This window comes from Parus major, chromosome 1A, assembly GCF_001522545.3.
Source record: "Parus major isolate Abel chromosome 1A, Parus_major1.1, whole genome shotgun sequence".
NCBI lineage: Eukaryota > Metazoa > Chordata > Aves > Passeriformes > Paridae > Parus > Parus major.
In genome coordinates, this window is record NC_031773.1 from 41,120,333 (window position 1) to 41,133,105 (window position 12,773).

Genomic DNA, 12,773 nt, shown 5'->3' on the forward strand with positions numbered 1-12,773 from the left:
GGGGCCGGGGCGGTGTCGCCGCACGGCCTCCCCCTCCCCGGAGCAGCCGGTGGGAGCCGCGTTGGCGGCTGCTGAGCAGCGGGCGAGGGGAGCACGGCGGAGCCTGGGCGAGGCTCCGTTGTGTTTGCCGAGGTGCGCTGCGGCAGGAGGTCCCTGTTGCGTGGGGCCGCTGGCGGGTCCGGAGCGGCAGGAACCAGCGTGTCGCCCGCTGCCGACGGTGGGGTCCAGCCTCCCGTCAGGCGTGTCCGCCTCTCGGGGAACCCTGGCAGCTCCCTCAGGAAAACGGGGAAGGTGTGAGGGACGCAGGTGTTCAGCGCTTCCCAGTCTCCAGCCGAAGGCTCTTCGATTGGAGAAAGAAAAACAAATGGGGTTATCAACGTTTGAGCCCGAGTGAGTTGTTCAGGGAGACGTTGGAAGTGAATAGCAGGACTGGGAATTAAACTGGAAATGAAAACCCTGACTTCAGTTCTCTTCCAATGCAGTAGATCTCCCACTGCCCCCTCCCCCCTATGAAAAATACCCATCCATAAACTATGACATTTTATAACCGACTTGTGTGGGGTATTGAGCTGTGTTTTGACATCCTCCACACTCCTCTGTTGGACATCTCACTCGAGTGACTGGCCAGCTGCATCCCAGGCTGTCAGGTTCTTTGAGCCTGCCATAAATACCCTGCTTCACCTTCGTTATCATTCAAATCCCAGTGCTGCAAAGGAAATGAATGGAGAAGCTTATGCAGCTCTATAGTTGCAGACCCGAGATGATGCAGAGCCTAGAGGGTTAAAGCAACAGGATGAAGTCAGCACAAAGCAGCCCACAAGGACTGGCAAATAAATAAATCATCCTAACTACGCTATTATTATGGCTTGCCTGAGGTTCATTGTCTCTTTCTTTTTTACCTGAATGTCTGTTACATTTTTCTCCTTGTTCAAGAGAAGCAATCAAAAGAGATGTGAGCAGTAAATGGCTCCTGCCCATTTTGAATGTTGCTAAAAATACTACCTTACCTCTCCATATCTAGAGGTCAATTGAAAAATCAAAATTATGAGGTAAGCGATCCTACAGACTGTTCTGTTGAGGAGATTTCTTGCATTTCTTCCCAGAAGGAGAATTTAAAACTATCTGAACATACATAAAACAAATTCTCTTGCATTCTGTTTGCAGTTCAGCATCCTCCTCTGCACTTATGGCTGTAGCTCAGTGAGGCTTCCTTCCCCAGGCACTTGGAAATTACATTTCTCAATACAGCTTTATAAGACTGGCAGATGTGTTCTGCACAGTTCTGTCATATCTCCTAGCTCTCGGGCAGATAAAATTAGCTTTGGTACAGCTAAGAAGGAGATGATGTGTTTAAAGCACTGCAGTTTGGGTGCATGTCTGTACCTGCTTCCATTTGTCTTGAGGGAAGGTAGGTAGGTTGTGCTTCAGATCTTTTTCTGTGAACTGGGAATAATGTCCTATTTTCTTCACAGGAAAGAAGCAAAGGTGGGAGGGGTACATATCATCATTATCTTTTACGGTAGAATTCTCTAAGTGGATACATTTCTCAAGGCACACAATAGTCACTTAAAGTTCCTCTTGCACTGATACACAGGCATAGCATAAAAGCATGCAACACATTGACTGAAAATATGGAGAAATTTCTTATATTGCCACAAAATCTTCTCTGTGAGGATTAAAATTTTTCCAAATTAATCCTCAGTATCCAACATGCTTCATGATTTTTTTAATTTTTTTCTTTTATGAGAAAGAGATGCTCATGCTGTTTCTAAAGATTAAGACATATAACTGACTAACAGAAAACATTCCCTGTAATGTTGATCACCAGTGGTATAAAGCAAGCAGTACCAAGATGCAGAAAGGAATGTTTTCAGATATCTTTCATTTAACTTTTAGGGAAACTGTGCCGTTTCAGGAAAATTCAGAGTAGTTTGCAGACCATTTGGAAAGGCCAGATTTGACAATTCAGTGCCAGTACTTCAGCTCATGAAGAGCTGGATATTACGACATGCTAATGACACAAGTATCACACATTTTAATACACAGAGAAAATGTGTCACAGCAAATTTAAGTGGATTGCCTGTATCTAATCTACTTACTACTTTTAACATAAGAGTAAGAATTAGAGTATTTGGATCATTATAATATTTGGTCAAAAATTATTAAAGTGACCGAGATCTGAGTGCCCACCTCACCATCCTGTATCAACAAGGGGACTTTTGGCAAAATCTCGTGATGGGCTTGATCTGAGAGGAGAGAAAACAGGCTTTTCATAGTTTGTGTATAGATCTTAACTTTCTTGAAACTGTTTTATTGACTGTTCTGCTGATGCTGATCCTGTTCAAACTCAGTCAGTTTATTAAATTGGATGGAAGTGGAGAGCACAGACAAAGATGAGAAGTTAGGGGAATATTTGTATATGAGCAATGAAATATGAGTGTCTAAATCTTCCACGGGTTTTGCAGAATCAAATTTTTCTGTACTAGGTACACATGTCCCAGTTGTCTTTCTCTGTTCAGTACTACTGTTTGACCAATCTCTTCAGTCCACCCTGGAGAAGATTCCTGTTTTCCATGCTCCTGGCGAATGCCCTGAGCTCGTTCCTGACAGGCCCCGCAGGCTGCAACTCGTGATTGTTCCAGGATCCTGCACTCTAAAAGATCAATCTGTTGCCTCAAACACTAAATAGCCACCTAGATAGGCAAACAATAGACCGCTCACTCATCTGCTAGATGGCACAATGACCAAATTGCTCTATCATTCACCCATGCAGCCTAGCAATGACCTTGTGTAACAGAACAGTATCACCATTTCATCCTGAAATCCTCCACCCCACCCTTAGGAAAGAAGCCTATCTGTAAACATTTGCATTTTTATCAGCTCAAAATTCTTTCTCTTAACTGTTGGGAACTCAGGATTTGTGCGTAATGTGCTTCCCCTCGAGAATGCATATGATCATTTCAAATAGTTTATTTTATTTTCTCTATTCAATTTCCCTTTCAAAAATTTTGGATAATTTGGTTTTCAGTTTTTTTTCTTTTGCACTCAGTTCTATGTTTTACTGTGATACTGCAGGATCAGAGGGTGAAAGATTAAAAGAATAAACAAAGAAATGTGAGAAGTAACAGTTATTGCACAAATCAGTTTTCATGTGTATGAAATATAGCAGAAAAAGATACACTGGACTTAAAATATTAACTGTTTCTTCTTTATGTGTTCTTTTCAAGCACCTCTGCAGCTCAGCAACATTACAGTCCCAAAGCAGATGAAAGAGTGGAAAGGTATTTCCCGAACACAGGCACGACGTCTATATGCAAATTAAAACAAACAAACAAACTAACTAACTAACAAAAAACCAAGCATAAGTCCTGGAACTGATGGAGAATTCCACCAGTTAGAGGAATTCGAGCAGGCATGAGAGAGAAGGGAAAAATAGAGCAGGGTGGGATAGCAGTAATTTACACAATTATAAAGAGCAGGGGAAACAAACAAACAAACAAACAAACAAACAAAAAAACCCCCAAAACATTGGTGAAGTGTTTCATGATAAAACATAAATCGTTAGAACCAAGCACTGATAATGATCACATAGTAAGACCACGGCTGCCTCTTAGAAAGTGAGAAAAGACTGGTGAATGGGATGTATGCTAGCACTCACTAAATAGCTACTAAAAATGCATTCAGTGCATTTGTACTTTCACACAGTGAATGTGTATTTTCCCAGTTTGGAGTCGATGCTTTCTCCCCCATGGCAAATTCATTCTTGAAGTCCTAAAGGATGGCCAAAATTTCAAGCAAGGCTATCCTGGAAGCAGTTTTGGCCAGTCGACCAGAAGAGTTTGTTAAAAATAAGCTACTGTTTCAATTTCCCAGGAACTGCTTTTAGACATCAGTTCACAGTGCCCGTCCTTGGTATGGACACACATTGATCCTGCAGATCACCTATCACCAGAAGACTCAAAATGTTAGGAGAGTCCATGATACTTACCAAACTACAAAAGTCCCTTTGGGGGTCAGTGGTATGTACAGTTCTGGATCGAAATAAAAATGTTTTTTCATTAGGTTGATGATGCTATGGGTGCTTTTAGATACTATGCTTTTTAGGGCTTCTCACTCATCTGATGAAGTTGTGGCCTTATCTTTTGAGAGCCTCCTTTCAGCTGATGTTGTTTTGTGAGGCTTCATTGATTTCACTCCTTTTTGTGATCTATTCCAGTTCATGCTGACTGAATATCTTGTTTGTAAATTGTAATGTTGTGTTCCTCTCCTCTGTGACCAAGTGACAAGGGACTTACTTATTTTTCCTCCTCCACCCAAGATAAGAAGCAAAAGGAGTAACCAAGCTATCTCTCTCTGATCAACATCACTGACCAGTCTGAGTCACACTCTTGACTCACCAAAATTTGTCTTATGAAGAATAAATGTAGCTCCTGCTTGATCTCATCAGTGCTGGGTAATTTTCTTAAGGAAAATAATAAATTGCCTCTTAGCAATGCTAGTTCAAAGTCCTTTGGATAAGAAAATAGATAATTCAGTTAAGTTTTAGGTTCCTTCAGCAAACATTAGCACTTCTTCCCCTTGGCAATTGTTCTAGATGAGTTTGAAGAATTTAAGAGTCATTAGAGGTAACAGTTCCCATTCTGCATTTATTTCAAGAAGGAGAAACAGAAAAGATGCACTGCTTTATTTCTGCTACCCTAGTCAATAATTAATCATTCAAATGATAAGTGATTACCAGAATATAGCCAAATAAATTATTTGTTTACTTTGTTGATCACATACAGCTCTAAATCTTCTTGTCTGGTTTCAAGATACTAAGGAATTTAGCCCACCTACCTAAAATTGCTTCTGAAGAATATTACTAATGACTTACTTCATATGCATTTTTTAATAGTTTAAACCTCTGGGCTCAGCCTAGCAAGACTTATTCAGGAAGAATCTTTTTCAGATTACAAATATAAATCTGAAGATTTTCAAGGTCAAAATTTGTCTCTCTATGAAAAGGTGTGGATATGAAATATCTAGTATCAAAGCTTCAAAACAAATCACTCTCCACAGTAGTGTAAATTACAGCAAAAGTATTTTTTAAAAAGTTTATATTTGTGTATATATAAAAACAAGTATGCTTACAGTGTTTAAATGAAAGACTATGGGCAGTCAGAAGAAGAAAGTCTTGCCTTGAGTGTTGTTTCTATTGTCAGGTAATAGAATCATATATATTAATGTAAGTGGAAACAAACTTTTAAAAATCATTCAAAATGTTGCTTGTCAATTCATAAAAATGAGAAAATTTGACTAAGTTCTTGTAACACAAACTACATTTCTATTATGTACTAGTATAAAAGATCAGTGGGATTTTCCTCTAAGTTCTCTTTTTTCAATAGGATAACAGCAGCCTTGTCTTGAGCTAGTGGAGCTTGTTATGGCTACATCTAGTAATAGCACTGCTGTGGGTTATCTTCAGGCTACAACATGTTAGGCAGCAGTAAAAGCAGTTTGTTTTACAAGAGAAGTGGATTAAAAGATAGAAAAATGTTTTGTACGTGACAGCAGTCCAAACACTGTCAATTTTGTTATCTTCAGTTCTGACTGGATTCAGTGAGAGCTGCACATGCTAGTAATTGCTAAAGTTGATGTCTATTTTAGTAAAAATACCTTGGATTACTAAAAGGTATTTCAAAATAAATACATGTAAAAGGCCTTTAGATCTATTCAATATTAGATCTACAGTAAAACTTAATTTTGCTTATTTATTGTGTTTCACTCAGCTTGATGTTAAAACCAACCAGGCCATTTCACTGTTCAACCACTTCTCAATGCCTTTCGTGTTCAAGTCCCCAAGCCCTGTCAGTGCCTTTTTATGAAGCCATACACTAGAATGGTCCACCAGGACAGCTGCTCTGTGAAATTAGTTGGGAGTAATTGTGTGAGATGTCCTTGACAGAATATGTAGTGGCCTTTACTACAAGTGCTGCATGGCCAGCTGGCTCTGGGGAGAAAATGACTGTGGTTCCACTAACAGACGTGGTTCTTGGAGTTTCTTAAGAATAAGGTTTGAGTTGCAGGGTTGAAGTGCCAGAACTATCACAACCTGTTTTGAAAATGTCAAAAGCTTTGATCTTTGTAATCACTATATGTTTATCTGCCTCCCACCTTTATGTGGTTCTGTTGAAGTTTGTGATGCTCTGTCTAAGTACAGGGAAATGGAAGCACTTGGAAAAGGGTCAAGAATCCCCCTCAAAGGTAGTGTTGGTATGCATAAATAAGTATAAAAATATGCATATACATATAGAGATCTTGCTTTAGAAGGAAACCCTAATCTAAAAAGATGTCCAGCTAAAACTCTAGGACACTATTATAATTAGCAAAACAAAAATTTAAAAATTGTAAGGCAACAGTAAAATGACCATAAATTCTGTCAGTATTATAAAATCCTCCTTGCTACCCAAGCCAAAATTATTCCTTTCATTATTACTGTTTCTTTCCCCAAGCATATCCCTATGCATTTTAATTTTGCTGTGAAGACAAGCAAAAACATCCATTTTAGAAAAAAAGTTAGGAGATCTGATGGTTCTAGATGGGAACCATCAAAAAATTGTTGTGTTTGTTTGCTTATTTATTTGATTTTAAAAAGGAACCAGAACTCTTATGGTAAACCATGGGAGTTAACCACAAGAAATGAAATCAATAGGAATTAATTAAGACCTCTGTAGCCAGAAAAAAAGATAGTGTTGTACAGATAAGGTTTGTTTGGCTTTTTTCCCTTTTCCTCTGATCTATTCCTCTTTTCTAAATTAGATAAAAAACTCCATGAAACATTAAATTGGCAGGAAAGTAAAGCTAAGATAAAGAACCTCTCTTAAACCCATAATGCCAGGAAATTCAGAGATGTTGCTATAACAATACTCTTACCCCATACTGCAGTATTTTTAGACTGTGGAGTTTCTCATTGTTAACTGAGATAGGTAAAAATCACATAATTTTTTGCCTCCCCTCAAAAATTTTTGTTTTGAGGTTGAGGAGTAGAGTGGTTTTTAATAGTTTATTACAACATGTCTATTTTCCCCTGCAATGTGTTCTGCACATTGGGATATATTCAGATAATATTTTTGGGTTTATGGTTGACATACGTAAATACAATTATGTGAGAAAAATCAATGACTATAATATATATCTCATACTTGTATTAGATGGGGCTTTTTTTTCAATCATTCTGTTGCAAGCTCCAAGCAGAGCAGGTATATAGATTAACTTGAACTTGTACATGCCTTTGCAGGTTTAGGACATAAACTGCCTAAAGGAACTCACCAAATTATATTGCTTGCGTTGTGTTGGGGAGTTTCTGTATCTCTCACTACAGACATTGTCTTCCATGTGCAATATTTAAAAGAAATTTTCAGAACTGCAGCCTGTCCTTTGAAACTTTAAAGAAGTGCACTTATATGCCATCCTTATGAGAAAAAGGAATGTTTGTTGAGGTTTTTCCCTTAATATATTTCAACTTTATTGCAGGCCTGAAATACATCAAAGAAGCATGTGATCTGAAGCCTCATAGTGTGTGTCATTTTCCTCAGGATTACAAGGACCAGCAAGTGTTTATAAAAATAGAAACCACCAGGCAGGTCCAACTTATTTTGTTGTTCAGCCTCCCCACTATTTACCTATGGCCCCTTGGATGGAAAGGATGAAAAACTTTCCTACTCTTTCACAAAGTGGTAGGAAGGAGGGAGAAGGAAGAAAATTAAATAACAAAGTCCTGGTTCCACACTCCCTTACTCATCTAGCACTCTGTATATGTTGACCTATGGGAGTATAGAGATTTAAAAAGACATTTATTAATTTTAAAGAGTATGGAAACATTAGAAGGATAATGGATCTCAAGCAGCTCCTGAGTCATTGTATCTTAGATATTCATTAATGGACTGGTGCTATCCAGCCATCTCTTTTTTTTCAGGGCTGTCTTTAGAGGAACTTTATCAGTCTACAGGAATTGAAAGCTAGCTGAGCAAAAACTACAAATAATTAATCACATAAAATGCTTTCACGTGTGCTTCAATTACTTTAGTTTGTATTTTGAACCATCAGTGGAATAAGAGGTGTGATACATCCAAATATTCTAATTTATATATTAAAAATAATTTATTAGTGTTTAAGACAAATATTTAATTTGTATACCATAATCTGTATGGTATGGTATGTTTCCACTTGGCTTTAGTGACACAGGTTTTGGGGTATTAATATGATTATGATGATGATGATGATGATGATAACAACTATTTGTTTTTAAACATGAACCATGAGGTTTCTGCATGCTGGTTATGTAATGATTCCTCTTTCCTGATAGTGACTATCTGTTCTCTACTTTTGACTTGCTTTTCTATTGTTGTATCTAAATTGTGTACATGTAACTGATGACTGGAGGATCTGTTTAATTAATACAATAATTAAAGATTAGTTGCAGTATTTGCTGTATATTAAATGTCTTTGGAGAATAATTTTAATATTTGGTGCTTTTTTATTATTCTACAGTGTTCTTATACTATCATATCCATTATACATAAATCTGATTACAAGGAAAAAAATAAAAATATTCTCAGGTGTCCCTGATGAAGGAGGAGCTTAATGTTGTCAAAATCAAATTCATGAGGGAGTAAAAGGTGATATTTATGAAAATTGTGGAAGACATATCAAAGTTTCATGAAAATGCAGTTGAGCTTAAATAATGTCCGTATACATTGATAAGAAAATATGCTAATATGTTTACTTTTTAGTGTGGCTAAAAAGGCAAGAGCCTTCTAATGGATTGTCACTGCAAGAGCTTTTAAAAAAGTTAATTCTCCAAATGCCAGATAGTACCAGTTTAGGTGGTAAATAAATAAAGCAATATTCACCAGGATGAACATGGCAGAGTCAAGCTTACAGTCCAAATAAATGCTGGGGGAAGAATATTCACATTTTATTATTGTCTCCTCTGATATTTGCTGTTCTTCATAGTTAATATTTATCCTAACAATGAGTTTAACATTGCCTTGACAAAGACAAGATGTAATGAAAGAAAATATGCATCAACTATTAATATCAGTTCTTTCTCTAATTTATAAAATTCAAATGTCCTTAATAAAGTTTACAATTCTTACTTTTAAAGATAAAATCTAATCTGCAAAGAGATATTCATTACTTTTGTTACCCTTTAAGTTTCATATTCAATTTAATTTTACAAGTTAATAACAGTGTTGTATTTTCATTAATGTAGTTTGATATAATTGCTTCTCCCCATTTAATGATAGTATAACTTTGCAATTAAACAATTTGCTTTACTCACAAAAGGTTTCTGTGATATGTTTTTTTTTTCATTAGTCCACTGAATTGCTGCCAATTTCTTAGTGGAGCTATTCACTTTTTCATCACACTCTCTCATCCTTTTATTTAACACCCGCTTAAGTGTTCTCCTGAACTTTGGATGTTTGATGACAAGTTTGCAAGGTTCAAAACATTTGATTTGTTGGGCACTGCCCTTTGGAAATGGAAAACAAGTAAGAAAAAATAATGTCTCTGAAGACTTGAATCAAATGTAGGTTGTGTCTCATTGCCAGTACAAACATATGGGGGCTTTGCCTCTGTAGGATAATGATGAGATGATTTATAGGACAATAATTCAAGTTTCTGTTTTTGATGGTGGATGGTTGTCTTCCTCTAATTTTACCTTTCTTATAAAATAAGTTATGTGGTCTTTTACTGCTCACTTTTGTAACCTCTCTCTACTAACTTACACAGTCATTCAAGTGTCCTGTAGTGTAATGTCTACTCATCAAATCTGTAAAAAACTTGTGTAATGGTTTGGGGTGCTGTGTCACATCAGCATTACAGCCTATCTTACAGGCACCACTGCATATTTCTGAGGTTTCTCAGAGACACTGTCTCCTTGTATATTGTCAGAGCTGCTGTATCCATGAAAAACCTTTTTCTACCCTAGCAGCTTGAAAATCTTTAGAGTATTCCCCTTAGGAGAGGGGACTTTGGCAGTGTGATGACAATATCCATCAGCTCCTCTTCAGGAAAAAACAAACTCCACAGTGTAGGTAACATCACACTGAAGAACTTTCAGGGAAATCTGTACTAAAAATTATCTGCCAGATTGCTTGTGCTATGGGGAAACAAATGCTAGGGGAAGAATAAGGCAAGAACTGACAAAGCATAAGGACCTAAATCTTGAAAATGTAAATCCTGTGTCTACCACAGCTATATGAGGGTAGCAAACCACATTCTGTTTCACCCTTATGTCTCCTGAAAACATCCTCTGCTAAAGCTGAGAAGGAAAACTCGCCTATATATTTATCTGACTATAACCTTAGGTTATTTATAAATGCATTGATATTTTACTTGTACCTGTTCATATTTGTAGTTCTTCAGCAGTCAACAAGCAGCAGCTAGAACACATATGCATCAACACAGTTTACTTACTCCAACGTGAAATGCTTGTTAATGGCTAGGATGGGTTCTTAACTTAGTTCTGCCTTTTGCACAGTTTTTACATCAAATACTGCATATTACATCCAAATTTTGATAATGTAAGGCACTACTTTAGGCAAATTGCCTCTAAGGGTAAGGCAGAAACATTTTTTATTTTCTAGGGCAATTAATTAGGCATCTACAATGTCACTCCCACACTTAAATTAATCTCCATATGTTCACTTATCATGAGGGAAAGAAAAGAAAGAAGAAACTGAAATGAAAACTCTTAGTCAAAACTCTGAAATGTATTTCTCAGACACTTAAATTTCTGCTAGCTTGCTAGGAATTCAAAACCTTTTTATTACACGCTTATCTAATCAGCACATATCATAATTTCCACACAAACAATGGCTCTGTCATTTTTCATCATATATTTAAAATAGAGGGGGGAAAAGAAAAAAGTGTCACTGATGAGATTTTAATTCTTTTATTCCATGCAGTTTAGGATAATTACTATTTACCTGTGAAATACTACTTTTGTTTTAAACAGTACTTCACAAGTTACTTGTCTTGTGATATATTGTCTTTGGTTCATTTAACTTCTTGTTGCAATTCCTTGTTAACACAGAAAACAAAATCCATACTTGCTTGGTAATTTTTCTGAATAGACAAAGTTCTAATAGGTGTTGTTGGAGACCCTTTTAGACTTTTTAAATTAAGTATGTTGCACGGTGGGTGGACTCAGGAGAAAAAAGAAACTCGGAAAGCACATCTGAAGTACTGAAACACTCTTAACATAGGAAATGTAAAGAACTTGCAGCTACTGAAATGTACCAACATTAATCTGTATTTATGCATCTTTGGCCTGATACATTTGTTTTCTTCCATGCAACATTCCAATGTTTGGAGGCATTGAAAGCCTTCCCAGCCACATTTCCCACCTTTGCCTGCCGTGGTTCGGTTGCACAGGTGATCAGTAGGTAGGAGAGGACAGGATTCACAGCTGCATGGGGTCAGCTGGGATGAGTTACTTTTCTCCAGGGCAGCTCCCCTGGTGCTGTGGTGTGTGTTGGTGCTGGAAAGGTGTTGATAACACACGGGTGTTTGGCCACTGCTGAGCGGTGCTGGCACAGCACCAAGGCTGTCTCTGCAGCACTGTCCCCTCACCAGCACACTGAGAGTGGCCCAGCTCTTGGGAGGGGACACAGCCAGGACAGCTGACCCAAGCTGAAGAAAGGGATATTCCACACTTTATGGCATCTGCTCAGAAACGAAAGCTAAGGAAAAGGGATGGAGGCATCTGTTATGGGGTTTGGTCCTTTGGAGGAGTCGCTTACTCATATGAGGCCCCACTACCCATGATGTGGCTGGACATCTCCTGCTGGTGGGAAGCAGAGAAGACATTTTCTTCTCTCTCCCTTATCTTCATGGCCTTTACTTTTTCTTTATCAACCCTGAGATTAGTTGTTTAGGGCATGGTGCTAATAATATTAAGGCTGTTGATTTGATCCCTATGTAGACCACTTAAGTTTGACTCAATTATCCTTTTCAGACCCTTTAAACTCAGAATATTCTGTGATACACTGTATTTTTCTGACCTGTGAGGTGTTTGTTTGGTTGTTTAGGTTTTTTTGGTTTTTTGTTTGTTTTTTTTAATCCTCACCCTGCCTTGCTGAGGAAAGGCAGTGATATAGTGTCTTGGTGGGCACCTGTCATCCAGTTGGGGTCAACTCACCACAGCCATACAGGCACAAATCTTACCCAGCCAGCAAGTCACAGACTCTGCCCTCCTTCTAGGCTGGTGCACACGAATGTTTAGGATGCTTACTGTACAGGTGTGGTTGTGATAAGGAGTTTTCTTCTCCCAGCCTTTGGAAAGGAGCATGACAAACAAATCCTAACCATCTACAAAGGCAGCTGAACCATGCTGCTACTTTCATTCTTTGCTCTACAGCACTTCAGTGCGCAGCAGGTACCTGAAACCCCTAGTTTCAAGTACCCCATATGAACCCTATATTAACTTGTTGATCTGGATTTTATAGTTTCAGTAAACAGAACCACATTAAGGAGGAAAGAGTCCATGGCTTTATGTAAAGTTCTGATGATATGCCTTATCTGTGACAGGAAAGTTCTGTGTCTTTCCCATCTTTCAGGTCTCATTTTTAATTTCTGCATTTCCTTAGGTCTTGTGACCTTATTTCTCATTTGGTTTAATGTTTTCTTCAAGCTACTATTCTTTCTTTCATTTTTATTTCCAACCAGGTCATTCATCAGGCATGGCAACAGCACCATTAGGACAGAGAAGACTGTTTAGTTGTAGC